The sequence below is a fragment of the Bombus flavifrons genome, chromosome 14 (assembly GCF_040668555.2).
Source record: "Bombus flavifrons isolate JBK064 chromosome 14, iyBomFlav1_principal, whole genome shotgun sequence".
Lineage (NCBI taxonomy): Eukaryota > Metazoa > Arthropoda > Insecta > Hymenoptera > Apidae > Bombus > Bombus flavifrons.
Genome location: NC_138455.1, coordinates 2,854,269 through 2,879,431, shown reverse-complemented (window position 1 = coordinate 2,879,431; position 25,163 = coordinate 2,854,269). Strand labels below are relative to the sequence as shown.

The window sequence follows — 25,163 nt, the reverse complement described above, 5'->3', positions numbered from 1 at the left end:
TAGAGACTTAAAAGTAGAAATCGAGTGATTGATATATTTATGAATATTTATCATTGGAGTTTGTCTTTCGTACCATCCTTCATAATTTGAAAAAAATCATTAAAACTCAATCTCAATTTACAATAAAAATGATCGATATTTATTATACAGATATTAAGTTGTCATTAAATCGTTGACGTACGAAATGAAAATAGTGGAAATACCAAAAGAGGCAGGAGTCACAAACAGCGTTTGTGCGAAACGATCGGGGCGCGAGCGATGTAACGATCGAGGCTAGGAATTTTTGGAAATTACTCAAAACGAGCTGAGCAATTTCAATTAAAATTCTGCGCGCGAACGCAATATTGGTCCCGGAGATCGTGATTATGAAAGTAATCGTGTCATGGAGACACGGCCGAAATTGCTGGAGGAGCACATTCGACGTAGCCACCGACCAATCGCGTTCGTTAAAGCCTGACGTTCATTAAACCACCATAGATGTTTGGTTAATTCGCAGCCGCACGTTTCCGCTGCAAATTACCCAATCCGACTGAATCCTCCGCACCGATTACATTTAATCCCCCCTCCACGAATTTTCCGCAATTCATTATACACCGTTTTCAGAATCGTTGGTTTTGTCTGAGATAAATTTTGATTAAGGAGTTAAACAGTGTATATGTAGTGCGTAATATATGTAAATATGTATGAAAGCGTTGTATAAGCATGCAGAAGGTGATATCTTATGCAAAATACAACGTAATTTAATACTTTGCTTCATATTATCGAGTCACGTCCGTGATTTAGCAAAGACGAGTTGAATATGTAAGAAAATTTAGTTTTAATCCTAGTTCAAGCTTAATTTTCCCGTGAAAAATATTAAATATGAATAGCATATGATGTTTAAATATTTTCTATCCGACAAGGTACTAGAACAGTTAATTAAAAATGATGATAAAAATAAATTACGAATAATCCTCTCCCGTTGACAACGTGTGCTTCGATATTAATAATGAAAAAACATGAAATACAGTTAGTATGGCTGTTCTACATTGTTAATAACCTTACCAACGGAGTTATTAAGCACTCTTTTGCTTATATTTCCTACAAAATATTTAAAAAACTTTGGACGCAACCACTTTGTTTCTCTTTCTGAATAAACGTAAATAAAAATAGAGGATTTATCGTGAAAAGAAGCGACAATCGATTAAAAACAATAACCTTTCGTTATGGAAATTCTTTTTTAAAGCACTACAGGTGACGAAAACGTGGCTGGTATTCGCCACGTGACGGTTGGAACGAGTCGAACGAGGACCAAGGTCGACCAGAGATTCATGAGGCGAAACTAACGCCCTGGCGATGTTCAGTTTGCTGGAAATTCGTCTGCAAGACGAGCCACTCGATCGGAGCGGCCAAGAAATTCACGTGGAAGTTGGCAGTGTCGCAAAGGAGCCACTCTATCGAAGTTCGACCGCATCAGAGCAAGCTTCGTCACACTTGAACCCCGAAAAGTGCAGTGAACGTGTCCTGCGGCGATTCTCGCGCTTCTACGAAGGATACACTGGCCCCGAAGTTGGATCGATCGACGATCATCATTTGAAACTATGTTGAGAAGTTGACTAGGGTAAATAAAGACCAATTTCACCTCCGGATCGCTCAGTCAACAATGCTGCGTCCACTTTCATTGAAGAGAGACTGATCTTCGATGAACTCATTCTCCTTTCTATTTCGGCTAGTCATTTTACAATGATCCTTGATCTTATAAATAAACTTATAAATAAGATAGAGCAACTGCAGTGATTGGAGTGGGAAATGCGATGGTAGAGAATCAAGAAGAGGAAAAAGGGTAAAAGCTCTTATCCGAGGGATTAAAAATTAGAAAATTGAATTTAACAGTCAGTAGAAGGAGGTATAGCGATAATTTATGAATAAATAAGGAAGTTTGTTTGGCAGACTTAAAAATTGTGGATTAAAGGATAGAACATAGGTTCTACAGTGACATCGATGACTGGAAAAGAGTAGAAAGTCGATTGGTAGAAAAATACGAAAGGAATAAACAGCGAAATTTAAGTAAAATGTCAAAAATTAGAAAAATGGATTTGACGATTAATAAAAAAAGGCGTAATAATTCTTTGTGAATAAATAAGAGAGTTTGGAGCAGAAGTAAATGTAGAGGGGACACAATGAAGAAACGCACTATTAGAGCGATAAAGGAATCAAATATTCTTCCACTTCGTTACAAACTTCAGAAGCAAATCTACTGTAGAAGCATAAGAAAGGATCCTTTAAAGCCCATCTTCGTAACGAGGGCCAAAAGGGCCCTTCGAATGATTACGCGGCCATTAGAAAGTTCGGTGGCGAGCGAAACTAACGAAATGAAGACAGTCGAGCCCCGAAGGAACGGAGTAGTTTCTACGAAAACCGCGTGGAAGGAGGTCCGGTCCATCGCGATTCCCCGAGAAACTCGGGACAAAGGGGTAAAAGAGAAGGGCAGAGAAACGAGAGAGAAAAAGGGCAATACGAAGGTGGCCGCATTTGAATAAAGTTGAAAGACGTGGCGACGCTCCTCGGCCTGAGGCGTCTTATCTCTAGAGGAAGATCGGAGGGGGGTAGTTTATTCAAATTGAACGTGACAGAGGCAGAATGTCTGGAGCCACCGCGTGCCCGCAGCTTGTCAACTTTCCATTTTTATTTGCTTGACGTATTGAGTCGAGTGAACTTACCCTCCGCCCTACTGAATTTCCGGGAGTGGAAAACTTGGAAAGTGGAGAGAAGTTCTATTCTGTTGATAATGGCACAGAATTTTTTGAAATTGGCTATTGGATACCAGAGGGGAAATAAGCATTGGTTTATTAACCCACTTGTTTATTAGAAATAAGTTTAGAAATGAATCCATTTTCGCGCGATTTCAACGATATAATCGAACTTGCGAATAAAAATCGATGGTTGGAAGAATCATTAGAATTTACAGAAAGGAGATTTGGTGTTCTTAATAGATTCTTTAAAGAAATCCAGTGAGTAACATCGATAAAAATATTCCCACAAAGTCTGTTATCGAACAAACCGGTACAAAGCTATTTTCACTTAAATGGGAATAATGTTAATTCAGTAACGTAAAATCTAATTTTAAACATTATAGCAAAGTTAAACAACGTAAAATAATATCATAGCGAAGAGAGAGACTTGCCTTCGTAACGATATTTTCAAAAATATTTGAGTATATTTAACGTGCGTCTTTTTACAATTTTTACATGGAAATTGTTAGCAGCCGAGAGAGAAAGAGAGAGAGAGAGAGAGAGTGAGATAAGTTCCTTTTGGTCGCTTGTTAGTATTAATCTTCAAAGAAAACGAGGAATGTTATTTAATACAGGAAGTGATCTCGACCATGATGAGTAATCACAAGTTGACGCAACAAAACTTTGGATTTCCTTCAAGCGGTAATTTGACCTCATATTTCTCAATCTTCTTATTTCACTTGGTGGAAACTTCCTGCGAAAGTTTCACGATCTGTCCGTGGTCGGTGCAACGCAATATGGAGGAACGAAGACAGATAAATAGATCATTTATAAGACTGTCAGGATTGAAGCAGAAGCAGAAAGCGTTGACAAAAGGAGAAAATTGAAAAAACACGGAGTTTGTAGACGATTTTTCAGTGTTTTCAATTAATCACGGTAAATTAAACTTGCTATTCCTTCGATTACCATTTTCCACTTGGACCTCAGCATAGCTGCTGTTGCAAAAATATAAAATATATCATACACTTCGATCCTCGATTGATATCGTTGGGTCATAAATAACTATAACAATTGTGTTGTTTAACTTTAGAACATTTAATTTCAATTTTTCTACATTGATCATTATATAGAATGTAGAATATAAAATAAAGTAAATACTTCGCAACGTAATAATTTAATCCTTCTTCATTGCTATGATCATGTACCCAATGACAACAATTGAAGATTAAATTAATTGAAGATCCTTAAGCAATGTTAATAGAAGTTCAGATTCAATATCTATCACGTTATAAGAAAGTTCTTTATGCTACGTGCAGATATATTGAATTATATGTAAATAATTAATTTCTAATTTTATAATATAGTATTAAAAACTAAAAGAATTAATATTAACGGTAGCAACGGTGAAACAGAAGGTACTTTCTCGACTGGAAAGGGCAACAGGATTTGATTTAGGACAAAGGAAAAATCGTACCCGATGTCGAAGTCACGGTTGGATACAAGTGTCGAGATATTGTGATTTAGGGTTGCGGCCTCGGTTCGATCGAAGATGAGGGGTACTACTGAAACAGTATATTCAGGCAACTATGAAATAGTCGGGGGAGGCTGTAGATATCCAGCACCTAGCGTGTTTGATATTCAAAGCCACCCCTCGATGTCGAGTAATACGCGTAAATTTTTCCATCCCTTGTCAGACATTTATAGATCTCGCGTGGTACAGGGTATTTTTTGCTCAGACGTTTAAGATGTACCTAAAGGTCTTCATGTACGTAAAAAGAGTTAAATGTATGAATGTAAAGGAAGTTAAATTACATCAGAATATGATTTTGTTACAATACAAAAACATTATCTTATTTATTTAAAACTTTGACTTTTCAGTACTAAATTTCTCACATTTTTTAGAAAAATTCATTCCTGTAAAAAGTTTAAAACTTTTAATTCTTGTATCGACTAACGAAAGGGGTCAATATTTTCTGACAATTTCTTTCGAACTTCACAGACTCAAATGTTTATACATCTCTAGTTAATAAAATGTTGAAGGTCTTCGTAGACAGCAAACCTTCTGCTCATAACTTACTTGCTATCAAATTTGCAACGATGTTGCTCTGTAAATGCATCATTAGCAAAAACAGCAATATGACAACAAAATTCTTCCACTTTTGATATAAAATCCTATTTTTAATGTTTAAAGTTTTTACACCGATAATATTTTCCTCAATACGCAAATACACAGTTCGTTTCTTGTGGACGATAAAAAAAATTGAAAAATACAAACTGCGTTCGTAGGAGTAAAGTAATCGCGTTACTTATTACGCGAATAGTAATTTCGCTTGTTGTTGAGCAAGCAACCAAGAAACGCTGAATCTCCCTTACACCGACCGACCTCTCTTGTTACTCGTGAAAACCGGAGTTTCGTGTTATTAGAAATGTTCGTGCTCTTGAATATTTTACTAACACGGCGAAAAAATGTTTTCGTCCATTTCTGTTCGAACCTATGAAAGTGGGTAGTCCCTGGGCACGATATAAAATATAATGCGCTCTAACAATGTAAAATATATGAAAGCTAATTGGCTACTGGCTAATATTTCTTTAATATTACGAAAACAAAATCAAGAACCGAAAGATAATTTTGAATGAAGCAAATTCTTAATTGGCGAGTTGAATACAAAACGTTCCTAAACGTTTTGTCCTTAAAAAAGTGCAGACAAAAAATGAAAGAAGGATGCAAAGGAGAATAAGAACGACTAGGGATGTGTCAAATATGGCGAATGGAAACAAAGAGATGTAACAGGACGAGACAAGTTGTTCAAGTTGGCAGAAGCGGCGACGTCGGTCTCGTTATTAGTTACTGCCACTCGGGGAACTCTTTTTGAAAGTGCGTCCCGGCACGTAGGAGTTGTGATTAACTCGGGAACTTTCGGTCTAATAACCTGCGACACAGGACTCACGATTTACGAGCGCGGTTGCGGTTTCGCGGTTGAAGCTTCCTAGAAAACTAATTCCGTTCGGCATAAATTCCATTGCGTTTCATCTGGAAGTTCGCTGAGGGTATCTTGGAACGGAAATTTCGGAAACTTGCCCGACAATTCCGCTTCGATGCAACCCTTAACCGGGAAAAATCATTCTCGTCCGGTTAATAATATCCGCTGGTCGAGAAATTCTGCTATTCGTCGATTTTCGTGCTTTCAACGTCAAGATTTTATTAGTTTGCACCAGCTTTTAACAGTGAAAGTGGGTTTTAAGATACTGAAAATGATATGGCATATATATATAAAAAAAACGTCTTAAAATGCTATTTTAAAATAAAAAGCTACAAGCAAATTACCTTAGAATAACATTTCAAAGATTTTGCCATTCCAAAAATTTAATGCTAGAAAGACTAATCAAATCATTCTGATTTTTTTACGGGTCAATAAAGATTATTATATATTTAAATTCTAATACATGTTTTTTTTTTATTTCTTAAAAACACAAACAACATGAAACTTAAAAAATCAGTTTCCTAATATTGCTTCGTCCACTATACAGCGGAAATGAAGCGCAATTATTTCAATCTTCTTCCATTTCATCGAACGCTTCCAGACATATCACGCAGGCGGAAGGATACACGTTTCGGACAAAGGAAATAAGAAAATGTCGCGGAGTTTTAAAAATGACAGGGACTCAAGCGATCGTGGTACCGGTAGATTTTTCGCGGTCTTTTATTCTTGATTCTCATCTAGAACATCACGTTCACGAAGCGCTGTCAAGCCCAATTCCTTTTCCGGCGTATCATCTTCCGCGCGTAAAAAAGATGTCGTCGGACGTTCACGGCGACCGGACGTGGAAAATGGAACGCGTTCTGCTTCACGAAGGCAACATCCCCCAGGATCCTTTTTACCAAGAGCGTGAAAGTCTTGTCGGACAGTGTCTGCCAGAACGTTGTAGGACACAACTGATCGAGCAGCGTGGCGTATCGATAAATCAAAATCATCGACACGAACGCCTAGAAAAAGATTGACCATCGTCGGTGACCATTTGTGGAAATAGTTTTGCAGCTCTGATGAAAGTCAAAGCATCGTGTTATTCATGCTCGATGCATGTTACTCGCGTGTTAATTTAAACGAGACGGTGCGTAGGGAATGGATATTAACTTTTCGGAATTTTCCTATTGAAATTTTTTCCTCCAAATTTCTAATGGGATTTAAAGATAGTTGTAATTGTATCGAAATAAAGAATACGAATTAATGAAAACTCGTAAAACTACAATAATAGTAATAGAGAAGGATTATATCTGATATAATCTTTATTAATAAAATAGCCAGAGGTATTTTTAACTGTCCAGATATCATGTAATTGGTCTTCCTCAATCTACCATTATGAAATTTAATAAGTTACCAATTGTTTCATACACAACATCGCACATTATATAGCTACTATAATTGCATAAATCGTATGGTCAATCATGTAAATGCTTATTACACGAGTATAGATATCTTCGACCAATCTATAGTATTTTTAAAACATACTCTTGAGCGTTTTCTATAGCAACGTTATATTGTAATTTTCCTTTATACTTTTATACTGTATCTCTGTCTCATTGCTTCTTATACATCTTATGTATGTCAATTCTGATCCTTTTTTTTCTTTTCTTTTTTATTTTTCCTTTATATTTCTTTTTCTACATTTTTTTATATCAAAAGGTTTATCCCGCAAATAAATAAATAAGAAAATAAGCAAATAAACAAACAAATAAATAAATAAATATTTCTATGTCTGTAACATTAATTATCCAATATTTAATTGCAGTATAAAACAGTTGCAATTACATATTACTATCACAACCGAATAGAATATTACTGAAAGCGTAGTAATCTTTATTTACATCGAAAATTTGACATGGCGAGCATTTCCGCGAATGATCATTCATAATACCTGGAATAAGCGATTTTCCGAATCGTTGGTGCCGAAACTGCAGGAAAATCTTTGTACACGCGAATTCATAATAATCCGGTGGGAATCGCCGACGCAGGTTGGCCAAATTAACCCGAAATCCGCGGCAGTGTTCGGTGCATTAAATAAATCCGAAAACAAAAGATCGGGTATTAGCGAAATTTTGGTAATTCCCGTGGAACAATGGCCGCCGCGTCGATTGACAGAGAAGAGAGATCTCTATACTAAACATCGTCTCTCAAATCGGGTATCGATTACGCCAGGAGTGTGGTTTTTCCATCAGATTTCCGGTGGGCGCAGCATGAAAACTAGCGCGGACAACTGAAAAACCGTCGGCCGGTTTCTTTTGGCACTTTGTCAAGCAGCGCCTTCTGACACGGGTTTCCCTAAAAAGTTATGGTTTAATATGCACGTCTTTATTAATCATTCGTGAGTAATAATAGCGAAGAAGAGCGAGTCGAAATATCTGCCGCAGTAGAAAAAAAGGAATCCGGAGGGAAAGGGAGAAAGGTGAAGGAAGAGGAATGATGTAAAAGGTTCTACACAGATTCCAGGGCCAGCTTGGAAGACTAATAAAATGTTATTAAGCTCCAACGGTGGACTTTAATATTCGTCGGTGGCCCGTTAATTTATCGTTCAGCGAGCCGCTGATTTATTGTCGAGCGATTAGAATATTGGATTAGCGTATTAAAACGACGAGGAGAAGGTAATGAACGCGACCTGAAGTTTTCGGAATCCCCCGGTAATTCAATCCTTGGTTAATTAAAAGGAATAAAATACGAGCAGCCGGGCAGAAACGTTGCATTACGAGACGGATATTAATTTAGACAGGTTCGCCGTGATTACGGACTATAGCATCTTTGATCCGTGACGAATCATCGCGAGAAGAGGATTTCCACGATCGCTGTTTCGTAGCTGAGACGTGGGAGGAACTGGGATCTCTAATTGAATGCTTTTGGACGAATTCCGAGTAACACCTTCAATGAGTATAAGATACGATACGTATTAGTTAATTAAACGTATATCTGTTTTTTCACATGCAAAGAGTCGAAAAATACCACGACTTTTAAAAACCCTGCTTGCCCTAAAAGGCTTCAATACCACAACCATCTCGAAATTGAAACCAATTTAATTATGTTAATTAAAGTCTTTCTCACCGCGCGGCCGAACAAATGCGACCTCCATCCGCGAAACGAACGTTTCGTTTCTTCTCGAAAAAGAAGAAGGGAAAAGAATGAAAGAGATCCACGTGACCATGAAAAACACCGGCAAGTTTAGTCGACCTTCGACGAGGAGATTGCTCAGGTGGCGTAACCATGATCGTGATCAAGGTTGGGTACCTGGTGCGGCCGACCATCAGTTCAAGCCTGGAAAGTTCATCGCCGTCTAGTGGCGACAAAACCGCGGGTGGCTTTTATTAAAATGTTGAATCCAGACGTTCTCCCTCTCTCTTACCGGTCGCTAGCCTCTCTCCTGACTTACGTACCACTCCCCGGTTACGAGGAGAAATCAATTTGGCCTCCCTAGACGCGATATTACCGCGTCACCCTTCTCACTTTCTCCCTTTCGCACCCTTGTTCAGGTGCTCGCCCCCCCCTTTCTCAACGTTGAATTTCGATTTCGTTCGATCCATACTATGCGTCTATATATAATCTATACACATAGAGAGGTACGTGTCGACTTGCACGGTGGATTATCGAGGAACGAAAGCGAAAAGGGAGGTCGAGGGTAAGGAGAAGGTAAGAAACACGGGTGCAGGTCGAATCGTAAAAAGAGCGGAAGGAGACGTGGCGAGCAAATGGAAAGATATCGTGCTCGACGGTGTGGTGTGTGCTCGAGAATCGAGCTCGAAGCGGTAATCCAGCGCGATCCTTGCGTGGCCGGGGCCTCGCCACGGGAACATGCCCGCCCTTTATTCCCGCACCACTCCTTCTCTGCCTATTTCTTGAGATGTATTCGTAAATTGACTTCCATTCTGCCGGGTTTTACACTTCACGCCGTATTGCGAGCCGATATCCCGCCGATGGGAATCGGCGAACCAAGATCCAGACAAGCTCCCTTTTCATACGCTGCCTAGGAACCACGCGAGCGCAGAGAAGATGGCTACAATGACTTTATCTCGCCAATTTTATTTTTCCACTTCAAATGGTTTTAATTGAACGGATATTTATTAAGTCGAGAAATAGCGAGCGATGATTTTGTGTTTGGTGTTTCGTTTTTGAAGAAATCCGAATAGGGAGGAATTATTTAGCAAAAGTAATCAACGTTCGTCGCTTCCCAAAGATAATGTACATATAACGATATTACCAAGTAAGTTTACCTGATAAGTAATATAAATCGATATGAAGTAAGCCAAAAGAACATACTCCAAATAAAATATAGCAATTTTACAAGTACGATTGATGTTTAATTAATATACTCCAATTAGAATAGGCCACGTACAAACACTCAAATACCATGAAAATGTAATATCGACGTTCCAAGTCTTGACGGCGATATGTCTTGCTAAGGCTACGTTCCACGAAATAACAACATTATGCGAGACTCCGTCGACAAATCTTATCGAACGCAAATTATTTCAATCTTCTGAAACCCACCCCCGTCTACACGCGAATTGCATCACCCTTAACGAGGCCGTTCAAGTAAGACGTAATTTCCGGCTGGGAACGCGTAACAACAAACGTAGAAGCAACAACTTGGAACCGTGCGTCGTGATTTACAACACTTGCCGTGGGATATTAATTCAAATTCACCGCACAGGATACTCGGCCCCCTGGAACTCAGCCTACTGGAAGCGTGGGTCCTCGATATGCGGAAGTCTCGCGAGCGCCGTTGCATAACCGAACATTCTTTCCTCGAAATGAAAGGAGTTTCCTTTTTGTTGGCAGAGGGAGGAAGAGAGAAAAGATCAGGATGTGGATAGTACGAGATCGCTCAGTCGCGATGGAATTCTCCGACGGATTTTCCGTACGAATTTCTCCTTCTCTTGTCTCGTCGAGTTTCTCCCCTTTTCCTGTTCTCCTCCTTCCGGCTAGTTCGGAGTCCGACGACTTCGGACGGAGATTTTTGAAAAACTGCCAAACGAGCGACGAATGGGGTGAAATGTCTTGCGGGTAGACTTGAAGGGTAAAAAAAGGGTAGAAAGAAGAAGATATTTTTAATCGTTTTGGAAGAGAAGTTTGGCATGACGGAAAGGAGGAAGGGAAACTTTGGGCTTTCTCAAGAAGAGTTTTGCGAGTCAGCTAGATATTAGACTTTTGTTGAAATTTGTAGATTATGAGATATGTAAACTTAGCATTAACTGCTTTGGAATTTAATATATCGGAATTATTAATAAAATAAGTTTTCGCTGACTTCTTATTCCCAAATCTTCATCAAAACTCCGAATCGAAAATCCGAAACATTCAACAAAATTCTAAAGGAAAATTTATTGAAATAAAATCGAAATACTCAATCTCATTGGCCACTTAAACCCTGGCGGGTTCCTAGACGGGTTAAATTCCTGGCGAAGCGTAAAATTATCCAGAGATCGGTAATGAAACACAGGATTCGTCTAATCGTCACGGGCCTGGGTTCCCCTCGGGAACGGTACGGTACTCCTCTGGAAAAAATTCCACAATCTTGATCTCGACAAGGACAGAAACCAAGGAAACGCATGGAGGACTAAAGAAACGTGAAACGAAAGCGGATGTCGCCCATCGCGGCCACCGCTACGCGAAGTGGAGGAAGGCGGGGGTTGAAATCGCTAAAAGGAATGCGCAGTCGAGCGAAAGAGGCTCGAGGGGGCGGTAAAAGGAAGATAAAATAATGTAGGAAGAGGTTTAAAAAGCCCAGGCCGAAACGACTGGAGAACTCGAGGGGCCACGTTTCCCTATTTTTTACTTCCTTCCATCGTTGCTTGCTTTGGCACGTTATCGATCGCCGTGAAAGGGGGTGGGGCGCCCAGGCAGCGACGCCGGGAAGCGGTGACGATTCTGTTTCTTTCACCGATTTACATTCGCCGCTTGAAAATCGCCGCTGATTCTACCGAATGCATTATGCATGGCGAAAGTTTTGTCTTCTGGTGAGCTGTCACGGCTCTGTCGAGGGATATTCTGTTGCTGAGACTTTGTTCAACCTTGGATGGTGGCATCGTTTGAAACATAGTACACGTGTTCTTTCATTTCACTAGAAACAGCGTTTTTGAGAATTTCAACCGTGGGATGGTTTCTCAAGCGGTTGATGGACTATTAATATTGTATTATTTAAGAGATGTAATTGGTGGAAAAAGATACTTCGTAAATCGATCGAATGTGTTCGCAACTATAGTTTCGATGACTTGGGTTTACTTGATGAACGGGTTCGCTGTCATTTAGCCTATCATCCCAATGTCACATGTGTTAACGCCACAGGAGGTTGAGTAATACACGTTGTCGGCGATACAATCATTAGTTCGAAAAGTGTCTGATAGTAAAATACAGCTCATATAATTAGTTATTAAATGAAATCGACGAAAACGTGAACAAATCTCAGGGAGGATTTTTATAAAATTTCAAAGTTTGCTCGAATTATTTCTTAATCTTGTACACTTGGTATGAGATTAAATATATTCTAGTACACGACATCTTTTGTTAGTCAAATGGTAATAAATGTCAATAAACGTTCGACGGTATGCTAATGGAATGCATACTTTGGTCGAAGCTTTAGCGTTTTCTTACTCGAACAGAGTCGAGGATCACGCGTCGTTTGCTCGTTCTTTCTTGCCTCTGGGAATCGGCAGCTGTTTGACTTGTTGGAAAAGCTTCGTCGAGTATTAGAGAGTGTTTAATCGGGAATTTACATCGCTTCCCGTCGAATGGTAAATTGTCGAAACGCTGGGAAAGCATATGTAAGCAGCAACTTGTTGCGCGTTGTTCATTTCGAATTTTGGTGGCTTCACTCGGGGTTTTTGTAAGTTTTCACAGCTTGCGAAGAAATTACATGAATATTCTACAAATAGTTCATTAAAATACAGGAGAATTTTCAGGACAAGCTTCTTTTATCAATAGTGATTCAGAGATACCACGTAACGTAAAATGAGAAGTACTCATTCTGAATAATGAATTTGTCTTTTTGAAAAATCTTTAGTAACTATCAGCTCTTCTAAAGGACACAAGGAACCATGCCATTTGATTCGTAAAACTTGCTTATACTTTGTATGCCCGTTTCGTTTGGAAATAAAATTTTATAATTTATAAGTGATTGAAAGATTTGCCATAGAATTCCCGTAGGTGATCGACTTGTGTACGGTGATTCTTGATTGTTTATTAGTCGCATGAAAGAAAGATCTCACTCGTGGCCGTTGAGCCACTAGTATCGACCGCTCGAAGTCTTAAGTAGGGTTTGAAGGCGTTCTCGAGAGGCTGGTCTTTGGTTTATTAAGGCCGTCTTGGATCTGCAAGAGGTCGAAGCTCGCTTATTACCTTGGCCACCGCTTCTCCAGGATGTGTGAAACCGCAACACCGTTCTCAAGCCTTAATTGAAACATTGTCTGAAGCGTGCATGAAGATTCCACACGTCTTTGAAGATGGGACGGTTTATCGATTTTCCAAGCGCTGCTTGTACTTACGCTAATAGTTTGTTAAGTTACTGAAATGTTAAGTTACTGTCATTAAAGACAATTTTATAGTAACTTTCATATTATCCTTTTGAATTTTTGTGAATATATTTACTAATTGTTCATAGTAATTATGTCATTACTGGATATAGTTATTCAGAGTTTCAAACTTAATAAATAACCTGGAGTTACGTTAAAATAATCAAAATAATTGATACACTAATGTTAGAGGTTGCATCAATTTTCAGTTTCCATTAAACTATGCCGTTTAGAACTATCAATAAATCAAGGAACTTCGCAGAACATTAAACTATTAATCATTATATGTATGTAACATTCTGTAACAATAACAAAGTTATTATATTATATCGCTAATGCTACTTTAGTAATTGCCCTCTGCATTATCCAAGCAAATCACTACAAATATTTATCATGCTATTAATGAAACAAATAGAATTATCACACAGCAGAGAAACAATTTAATTATCTTCCTCGTTTATAGAGATATTTCATAGTATTTTAATAAAATCTCTAGCTATATGCTATTACAAAAACGAAATTACTCTACTAGAAAATAACCAAATTTCCAATAAATCAACAATTAACGTAAATTGTCAGATTCTCGAACTTCTCAAACTTTATAAAATTAACAAGCTCGCACAATTCATACTGTATTTAAACCCGTATTCCACCTTCCCAACAACATAGTCAAATAAATTGCTGGCGACGCTCAAGCCATTTAAAACCGCATTAACCGGAATTCTTATCAATGCATTGGCCCCATTTACAATTCCATTACACCATTACCTCGGCTGTTGTCCCACCATCGATCCTATCCGAATGGCCCCGATTAATCTCGTTGCGAGGAAAGCGAACAGACCGTGGAATTGCGGGGGTCGGAATCGTTCTTTCCAACTGCTTCGGTAAAGCGTCGTTAAATCGTGTCCAGCGTAACAGGGGCGTGAGGTAGGGAACGAAAAAGCAGCGTGAATTTCTGACGAAACGAGGGGAGAACTCGTCAGAGGGTTTAGTGCCCGAAGCGGCGGATGAAAAGAAAAGCCGTCTCGTTAAGGTGACTGTTTCAACCCTTGAAAATTCTGCCAACGGAACAGGCGGAAGTGAAGGAGGGTCTGGACGTTGACGAGAAGAAGGAACACGCCGCGAGCTTCGACGCGCTCGTTCTCGCGCGAAACGCCCGCCGTATTTATTTTAAAGCAAACTCTGGCATTCGTTAATCGTCGCAGACAAGGTCTTGGACAACGGGAAAGTCTCTTTTAGCCGGTCGCAAAGTTTAATTAGGTTAATAAGGCGTTAATCAGGAGGAAAGTTCGGGTGCGATTCAAGAAGAGTGACAACACCGTTCCGTTTATACTTAACATTCATCCGGACATTCAGTCTTTGAAGGTGTGAAATATATAGTTATATTTAAACTGTAAAACCCTGTGTCAGATTCTATCTAAATGTTCCCATCATCGTAATCGAAGTAGGGGATCAGCTGATTCGTGGTGCCGATACTAATCGAAACGAGAATTTACGACTCTCGTTGACGAGTCGCACCGCAGACGCGTCTCTCCGCGAACACAGTTGAACAGATATCCTAAATTATGAGAATATTCTTTCGCACAATTTATGATGATTACAAAATAGGAGTTAAAATACCCCGAAAAGTAAAATTTTGAGATTCGCGATTAGTAAAAGAATTGGATATTATTCGCTTAATATTCTGCTTTACGCGAATGATAGACATTTTAGTGTCGTTTAGTTAATCTCACGGAAGTCGTTAGAAATTTCTTATTTTTCCGTGCTCTGTATTTCCAGCGGGCTCGCGACTTTCATCGCGGTTTTTCGCTGTTTTAGCCGCTCACTCGTTTCTTGGTACATTAATTTCGCTCGTCAGAGATGCACGTTAATTTTTACGAACTTTCGAATAATAACATGCACACGAAAGTTTGGCAAGGTTGGTCTAATTAACGAGCAACTGACTTTTCGGTAATTTTCGGTACCTCAGCAATTCGTTTTTCCACGCAAAAATGTTGAAACATTTCCAGTTTTTAATAGAACTTTTGCTTTGGTGCACTTTTGCCGTGAAAAATAAAAAAGCTTATCTGTTTATTATTGCTAATTGATACTAATTTTTAATTTTTATTCCTATGATCTAATTCCAATTATCTACAAGCAAAGAATAATTTTCAAAGGAAATAATAAAGAAATAGTGTGTTGCTAGAGCAGGAAAATTTCAGACAGGAACTGTTATTGTTCGTGAAGTCTGGTTAGTATATGGAAAACCGTGCGCGTTATAACATTTGCATAGAATATTTAGGGAACCGTCGCGTCAAAATCAACGTTTCAGTGTTTTCATAAAGAGCAGCCGAGGGAAATTACAATCATACAATTTTTTCCTCGGACGAGTTTAATATGAAATGTTGCTGTAATATTTAGGAGAGCACGTACTAAACCGCAATAATTGATATTAGAGATTTACGTATACTTCGTGGACTAATATAATTCTCTAGATATCCGATATCTCTGCTATTTATCGTCAAAATCTGAAACAAGCTCGCGGTTCAGATGAATCAAATTTCAATCTCCATCACCAATTGTAATTTAATTACCATCTATTAACGTTCACAAAATCGACGTATCCGATTGACTGTTTGAATGTTAGAATAAAACGTAACTCGTCAACCCTTGAAATAGCAACAATATATAGTAGAAATGGCAAGTTATAATAATAAATAATAGAAAGAATTATCTATTAATTCTAAAGTCTATAAAATCATAGAAATTTGCAACTGAAGGATTTAAAAAATATCACGTTAAAAAGAAAAAATATTTATATAATAACCTTCCTCCCTTTCCCATTTTTGATCGACGAAAACAATGGAAGAAACAATTTTTACATTTTCAATGTCGCTATGGCAATGCTAGCGAAGAACAAAGGGATAATTCTCGTACTAGCCTCTCGAATATGGGGCAGACAAAGAACGCAGACAGGAAATAGCTTTTTTTCTCGATCGATCTCGAGGAAGGAAGTTTCGTTCTTCGCTTCGTGTAATAGTAAGTAACCGGTGGTTTTGCCGTTCTCGTTCTTTACAGTTCTCTCATGGTAAGCATAGCCGGTAATGCGCTTCTTGGTACATTAACCTCGACTTGCACACAAGTTCGAAGCAGGCACACGTACACGGGTGAACAATAAAGGGTTGCGTTTAACTCAGCCCCGTGGGTTTCAAGTTGAACCGCCACGGAAACGAAACATCTTCCTCGTCGATGCACGTGTTAATTGAAATTATTAGGCTTTTCGTGAACATGGAATTAATTTTAGATTTTGCTTTTTGGTTTAAGAACTTGATCTCATGGAACGTTAAAACTTACATTTGTATAGTATCAAACTGCGAGACTTATTGTTGATTTAATAAAAGTAGATTGGTTGAATCTGCATGTAACTATAGTTATACAGTATGTTAGAAAAGAGAGCCTAAGATTTTTTGAAATTGTAATATTCATTGAAAGAATCTTTATCATTTTTTCGTGACTGTGTACTGTGTACTTATATATTGGAAGTGAATCATGGAAAAATTGTAAATAACAGTAAAACTGATGAAGTTGTACCAGTCACTCAAAAATAGTAATCGCAGAAAAACGGAAAATAAAAAGAACAAAAAGACATGCTATGTAACTAAATAAAAGCGAAGATAAAGGACGTCAAACCCGTAAAACTTTTCTGAACGATCAAAAGAATGACAGGTATTTCCAAGGGAATAGCCAACTCATCGATTTCCGTCAACATTTTCACGAGATTTAATGTTTAACAACGTTTACGTGGGATATTTGCTTTCACGGAGAATTCATGGCTTTCCTGGCTGCCTGTTCCCAACCTATAATTTCTCGTGTCGACTGACTAAGCATTTCCAGCCGACCATGGACATCCAACGTAGTCGACGAAGCGTTCTCGGACACTGCCAGACCACTTAACCGACTGTTCCGTTTCGTTCGCCGACAATCTGCTTCCGATTATCGTTAGAATCCTCGATCTCGTTGCATCCAATTTTCCGTTCGCGCCTTTCGCTCTTCATGTTTGTATAATTCGCTTCATTTCCTCGCCTTCGTTAAACGGTTCGTATCAAATCGGTCGAATTCGAGAATAATTTGAATATTCGTGTGATTTTCTTATGCAAGCTTAAATTTGAGAAAATTTGCTGCCACGAAAGTTGCTGGACAGCTAACTTTAACATCTGCGAAAGATTTAAGATACCCTCTACTTTATTTGGACAACTTTTTAATGCATAAATTATTTTGGAAGAAATTTCCAAGGAAGAAACAGAGGGCTACTACGATGACAACGAGTCTGTCTGTCTCGCTAGCGGTCGAATATACGGTGTCACGATACAAATACCGCACCTAGCGAGACTCCCTCTACGTTTAAGGCAGGGACTATCGGGTATAGCCATACTGACGAGTCCACCGGTAGTCCCGGGACGAAACGCGAATTCTCTTTTCACCTGGCACGCCTACGACGCCAAAGATTTGTAAAACTCATAAACCTTAAAAATCTAGGACGATGAAACTAGTTCATCATTAGAAAAATGCATTAAAAATGCAGAATACTTGCTTCGTGTTCCGTTCGTTTTATTTATTTATCACTCACCATCATCAGTACTTGTAATTCTAAAGATTTGAAAAAGAATTCATATCTAAATTCAATCATCGACAAATTAAGAATTTTTCAAACTACATCGCACTAGGGTTCAAAACACAGAGAATAAAGTTCAATTGAGACAGTTGCGGTTCTACGGTCGTTAGTGCGCGTTCACACTGACAAAATAGGAGATAAAATGTGACCAGCCGGCGCGTTTCAGTCATCCCCGTAAGAAAGTAAACAATTACAAATATTTGCCAACAATTTATATAATTCCGCAGCGAATAGCAGTTCCGACGCCGTTCGCTCGCAGGTGCTCGTAGGCACTTGTGAACGTTATTATTAAATCGTCGCAGATAATTTCCCCCGTTTATTCGTTATGGAATTTAGAGTTCTTCTATGAGTAGACTGGTTGACGAATTCGCGTCACCGAGAAACACGGCTGGGGATGAATATAATTCGCTTTTAATTCCTGACAGCGTGATCCGACTGATGGAATCACGAGACGAACGGGAAGCTTCCGTGTTGCTAGAGAAAGGGGTAGAGAATAGAGAAGGACAGAGAATATCATAATAGCGAGGGCGAGGAAAATTCGAAGGTGCTATGCCTGATAGGTGTATGATAAATTTGCTAGAAATATTATATGAGAATTATGAAAGGTTAATGGCAGTAATCAGTGACTGTAGTATGTTAATGAAAGTAATTTGAGAGATATTAGTAATGTCAATGAGAAGAGAATGGAAAAGAAAAAGCGAGAAAAATTTAAGTACTGATAAGATGTAACAGTAATAGAGTAGATAGAATAGGTTAAATTTAAGGCATTAGAAAAATAACAAAAAATGTGCAGGTATAACGAAAATAAGAAAACCTGAGTTAATGGCAGCGCTGTTCATTAATTTATTGCCCTTTCCATTTGTTACGCCACGAGGCTTAGTATAGGCCGTATTTCTAACCGTCGCTCGCGGCCCTGCAGTGTCGCAGATGGATCGTCTGATCTGCCCGGCGGAAAATATACAATATACGGACGAGCGCATAATTATCACCAAGCAGCGAGTTCTAGAAACGTCGATTTCGGTCCGTTATTTTTTTCCACACAAATAAGGCGGCATACGTGATCATAGGCGCGAACGGTGGCGTGACCCGAGCGTAGTGGGGGTCGTCTCCCAGAGAAGACAAAGAAATGATCGAAGGGCAATTAGTCCCTTCTGAAGAGTCGAACGCTATACATCGCTTAGTCGAACGGATACATCGAGAGATATAATAAAGTCGGGTCGAATCCTGTATCAAACTAATTATAATTGTTAAACAATTTGTGGCGTGTTCATTATATTATTTTTAAATATTGTCAAATATACAATTTTATGTTAAGCCTGTTAATTCAGTGTTAAATTCATTGAACTACCTCTGTTATCTTAATCGAAACAGGGGAAAGATTATTTCGCGGCGTCGATTAGCAGAATCGTAGCGAGAACGGTCGTAACACCTTTAAAAGATTATTTACTTTATCAAGATTTATTTACGTTTCATGGAAATTTAAATATTTTGCAAGAGTGAAAATAATTTCTCGTTAAATGGTTCAATAAACGTCAATACAAATGACAAACGAAAATAAATAAATAAAGAGTCTGATTAAGTAGAATTCATTTTCATATATAAAATGTGATGTCGCAATTAATTTCAATTTTGCCTTTAATTTTGTACATGGACAATCAGTTAACGTTCCGTAACAAAAACTTAATTTACCATGAAAACTTCAGCACATTTTTCATATGCAATTATCTCATTGTGCCGTACAATGGTAATAATTACACATCGTCCAGAAAATAGCACATAATTGTTATATTCGTGGTAAACGCTGTTAAAATATTTCTCATTTTATTTTCCAATTTTCAGAACTAATTATGCACCAGAGACGTTTTTCTTTTATGGAAATAATAATTTACCTTTCTTACATGAAATTACTAAAAGGATAAATCAATATTAAAGAATATGTCTCTACCAGTTTCCTGACTTTTATTATTTTTCTTCCAGTTTCTATTCTATTTCGTTTTCGACTCTTAATATCCTAAAATCATTGCTTTAAATTTCTTTTATTTCACTAACCTCCTGCCAATTTTTATTAAATCTCCACACCTTTCTTATAAATTTCTATTATCTCTCCATTACTTCATTTCGACTTTTATCCTTTTTATTATCTACCCCTTTTCAATTTGTACATTTCCTACCCTTCATTCTAAGTTTCAATGGTTATATTTTAATTTTTGTCGTTAGATGTCTTTCTACCGACCTCTGACTTACTCTTTCACGACTTCCTTTGAGTTCCGTAATTTTCCTTTCTTCCCTTTGATTCCCATTATTATATTCTATCTCCTTTCTTCCTATTTCTGGCGTCATTTTGTTACTTCTCGCTCAACTTCTACCATTTTTCAACGAAATGAAGCGATGAAAGTAGAATTTATTCGCAAATGAAACGTTCCTTCGACGTTACGTTGTACGATTCTATTCCTCTCTTCTCGCGTCCAACTTCTTGATCGTTTAATTTTGTTTGTCTTTTACTGTAGACATAATCGTTTTGAAGTTTCAGGAAAAGAGTTCAAGGAACTTGGAGCAAGTTCAAGCGGATTAAGAAAGAAAGCGGAAAAGACGTCTTATCGATAAGTATTAAGTAGTTATCGCGTAGTTCGAAGTCGTAGGTAACTCCGCGGTTCTTGCCACTCGTCATCGTTACCTTATCTTTTGCAGATTATCAAGTAATCGATAGTCATTTAGTTTCACGTTTTCTGTTCGTTAGAATAATTTCCACTTCGTTATATTTACTTACAATTATTTCCTCTTTACCTACCGCTAGCAACTCTATGAAAATATGGAAATATGGAATTTAATCAATCTTTCAACTCCAAATTACAAAACGTTAGAAACGATAATTTTAGCGTGCCAATCTTTATTGCAAGGAGTAAATCTTTGTTAACAAAAGTATTAGAATGTATCGAGAGGAAGTTAAAGGAATTCCAGGAAAAGTTATACACGTTCTTAAGCAATAAAGGTAACGGAACTCGGTCGCTAAGACCGGCCAAATTGCGGGAAGCGGGCAACAAATAAATTCTTTGTTGGTGACATGGTTCACGCGATATATCGCGGCGCACAGAAACCGATTGCTTCGTGCTTCGTATTATTGAGGTCGAGAAAATCGAGCTCGTATTGCTTCCCAGCAACCGCTGCTCCCTTCCCTCCCCCTCTCTTTCACTCTTTCTCTGTTTCAGCCTCGCCTTTGATGTACGCGGAGAAGAACTTTTTCGGCACGGCAGAGCGTAAGGGAGTTTCGCGATATTGTATCGCTATCGATTCCGCCAATAAAACGTCACGTCTACTCGGCTACGCGCTCGGAACACGGACAAAAGCCACGTCGCTCCGGGTATCTGTTTTCATTTCGCAAAGTCAATCCCCAACTCGAACGAGATGGCGACCCAACACCTGTCTGTCCGATATTATCGCATTGCAAATTGCTTTTGGCAATTTATCGTTGTGCTTCGTAGGGTAGAGGGAGGATCGGAGTAATGGGAGGCATAAGAAAGTTAGACGGACAGAGGAGTAGGAGAAGAGAATACAAAAAAGATAGGTGGAATGGAAAGACTCGTAAGAACGGTAGAAATAGAAACATGTATAAATGCAGAAGAGGCGGAAAAATAAGAATGAATGTAAATTTAAAAGGAATATAAATGTAGAGAGGGTAGTAGATAGAGATAAATATAAATTTCAGGAAAGTAAAGGGGAATAGAGAATTTGAAAAGGTTGGAGGAAAATGGAAAGAAGGCAAAGGACAGGAATAATAGAAAATAGAGAACAGTTAGTATAGTTTTCGAGGATAGGGAGACAATAGAAAGAATAGAAGTAGAGTAACTCAAGAATCAACGCGTTCAAGCTGTTCAAAATAAAATTCAAGTGATAAACCCAGGCCCGAGGCCTCTCAAAAAGATATGAATCACAATTCCACGCGCGAAATAAAAGACATCGATCAAGCGGAGAATTCCCGAGGATTTCAAAGAAATTTCTGATCCAGATTCCAGGAGCTGCCACAGAATTGCGCGCAGCCTCGAAAACCGAGAGACGAGATCGAGGCCCAGTAGTAAAGCTCGATATAAATCAGGCCGATCCTTCGCTTTCGAGTTTCGACCGCGGTCTAGTCTCTTTTTCTCTCCTCTATGTTCCGACTATCTCTCGTGTCCATCTTTTTCTTCCCTCTGCGATGGCCGACCTGTTCTCCGACACGTAATTACGAGTCTTCGTAGAAGAACTTCCAGTTTCCACCGCTTTTAGCCTCGAGCATGATTACCCGACGATCTACGAGGAAAGGAACGCACAAAATGAAAACGGAACCTTCGATAGCGAGCTATCGCGTCTTTGTAAACTGTCAGAGCTTTGTCTTCCACGAATAAGTAATAATAAAATAGGGAATGATACCACGATTACGATGTTAATCGTTATTTCGTTTGATACAGTGGTTAAACGAGGTTCGAAGTTTTCGTGAGATGAAAAAAGAGTAATTCGTACTTCAATTGATTTTGTTGTTCGTGTCTAAGGAATGAACATGTCTAAGATAGAACTTATCACGCAGTCTAGAAAAACAAGTGTCTGGATTGGATCGTGGCAGAAGAAATTTCTTTGATAAAAATTTCTAGACAGGGAAAATGTTTGATGTTTATGACGTTTAAACGCTGTTAGAATTGATAAAATTTGTATTTGAAGAATGTTGAAAGGACAGGAACTCATATATTCGCTTTCCCAAGTGATTAATCTCTTTAATGGGGAAACTAGGTAAGAATATGGAAACATTATCATACGGACAAGAATTAAACATTCACAAGTCGGGGAAAAGCATTTTTCACACGAACATGGAATGCTTTTGCATTTCGATTAAAATTTCGTTGGGGACAAATAATGCAGGATTTTAGAGCGAAATTGATATACACGCACGTCTGTATACATATATTTTGCTGAATGTTCCTGGTATAAAATTGGCGAGCTTTTTCGCGTGCTTATATCTTCGAATTCACGACGCGAAACGTACCGGCTTTTCGCGAAATCCGGCTGGCGCACGGCTTGAAAATAAGAGAAAGAACCGGCGGGAAAATGGAGGAAATGGATCCACTGGTGTGTTCTGCATGACTTCATCATCGCAGCCGTGTGTCTCCGTATGGTTGGAAACAAACGGAAAAATGTTTCGTCGCCGATACGCCACTGACAAATTCACACAGCCCTGACAACAATATAAGATCGTTCAATTTCTGACGTTTTCTGCTCTCGTCAACCTTTCAGCAACGTATTATTCTTTATTTGAAAGCGTCTATACGCTGCTTTCAACATTTCTCTTCGATTTCGACCTATTAGCTCTTATTTTATCGACTTCAGTCTGTTTCTTTTGAGGGAAAAAGTTTTATTCGCGAATGGAGTGCATCAATATTGCAGTTTTTGCGCAGAGACGGATATTTTATGGTAATTATAATTCGTCTTTGATCTCTCAAATCAATTTTTAATCTATTCAAAATCTGTTTTTCGCTATTGTCAGTCATTGACGATGTAATAAACATGCTGAGATTTAAAGGCAGATTAAATTATAGGAACAAAGTAACGGAAGAAATTTAATTAAAATTTCTCTTGGACGAACTTTGTGATTTATTTGCAAGCATCTGTGCAATTAAATGAAATAATATAACTTAATCTTAATTTCTGAAAGGCTCTTGTACGAATGATGCCTCGTATATCTCGCATAGTCTGAACATTTTCAAATTCTATATACATTTTAACAAATTGAACATAAAACAGCAACTATTCTGTCTGACAAACTCTAATTACTGATTATTGAAAGATCCAAAATATTATTATTATTAGTATATAATAAATAATAATATTATGATATTCAACCCTTAAAAAGTAAAAAGCAATAAAAGACTGCTGGTTTTCAGGTAGCAAGCGGAAGCGAAGCTTTTTCTCGAAAAGAGTCGGTAAACTGGTCGCTAATTACAGCCTGGCAGACGATTGTCGAATTATTTGGTCGGAAGTCGAAGGCAGAGGGACGTCGCGTTTTATACTTCCGGTCGAGCGACGATCCCATCCGAGCGATTTTTAATCGAACTACTCCATCCTCTCCCAACTCATACGCCGTGCATCCAGAAGCATTAGACTTTCCCAGGATATATACTTTTGCTCGATTTTCATTCGCCGTTTCCGTTTTACGTTCACGCACTCGATTTTGCTCAAGTGGAAAACTCTCCCGATACAGGTTCACGACCCTCGTTGTTTTTTATTATCTTCTTAATGATCAATTGTTTATTGCTGATCATGCGAGTGTAAAATTGTAAGTTAAAATTTTACCTATTTATACAGAGATCCAATCTGTGAATATCATAGACGATCGATGCTTGAATTTTTTTTACTCTCAATCTTTCTTAATCGATACTTGAAAGTATAGAGAAAAGAAACATTGATAAAATTTGAAAATTTATCGAAATATAGATTCCTTGTCAGTAGAAGATTATTACTTCGCAAATGGCAAGCTTGTACATTATCCTGTACATTTATCGTCCTTCCTTTTATTAGAGCTCCAGACACATTTATGAATTCCATCACTCAAATAAACTTAATTTACATTTACTCATATAATCTCCCAAACACCACAAAGGGAGACGACAGGATCCGAATAACCAAGTGATTCACTTTCGTCGCAAAAACCGTGCGAGCCCAGCCGGCATGTAAACGTTTTATTTAATAAAGCGATTTACCTCCGACGAAAACAGCGTCGAATATTAAGAAGCCACTGGCAGGAGTACAAACTTTCCCATGAGAACAAGGAAACAACGTTCGTGATCTATGAATTGTTCACGCGTGAAACTCATGTAGCCAGAGAGTTTAAAACAGCAAGGATCACATTGTTAGCTTTTCAACAGGGAACAGGGAGAAAGTGCGGTTGATACACCGCCAAGTAGTTCTCTGAGATCGTGAAGGAAAAAGAAAGAGAGAGCTTGTAGGAAAGACGGTAGAAGAGGAAAGGAGAGAAAGAGAAGCTACGAACTTCATACGTGACCAGCGAACAAACGACTCGTCAGTTCTCAAAAATCGCCCCCACTCTTTTTCCGCCTCTTTATCGTTTCTTTCCGGTCGCGGTGGTCGCTCTGAAAGCGTCCACCGTGTTAATCACCGCGTTTCCACAGCGGTCTTGTCTCCAACCGACGATTTTTTGCCGGATCATCGCTGATTAGAAGCGACTGCTGTACCACCGAGCACTTTTTATGAGACTTTATGGTCCTCGGCCATG

At 38.5% G+C, this 25,163-nt stretch overlaps 1 protein-coding gene across 1 annotated transcript in view; it reads right to left on the bottom strand.

Annotated features, from left to right (window-relative positions):
• The window catches only part of LOC138186860 (uncharacterized), a 163,394-nt gene that overhangs the window by 19,802 nt on the left and 118,429 nt on the right, over positions 1-25,163 (bottom strand). The window lies entirely within an intron of this gene.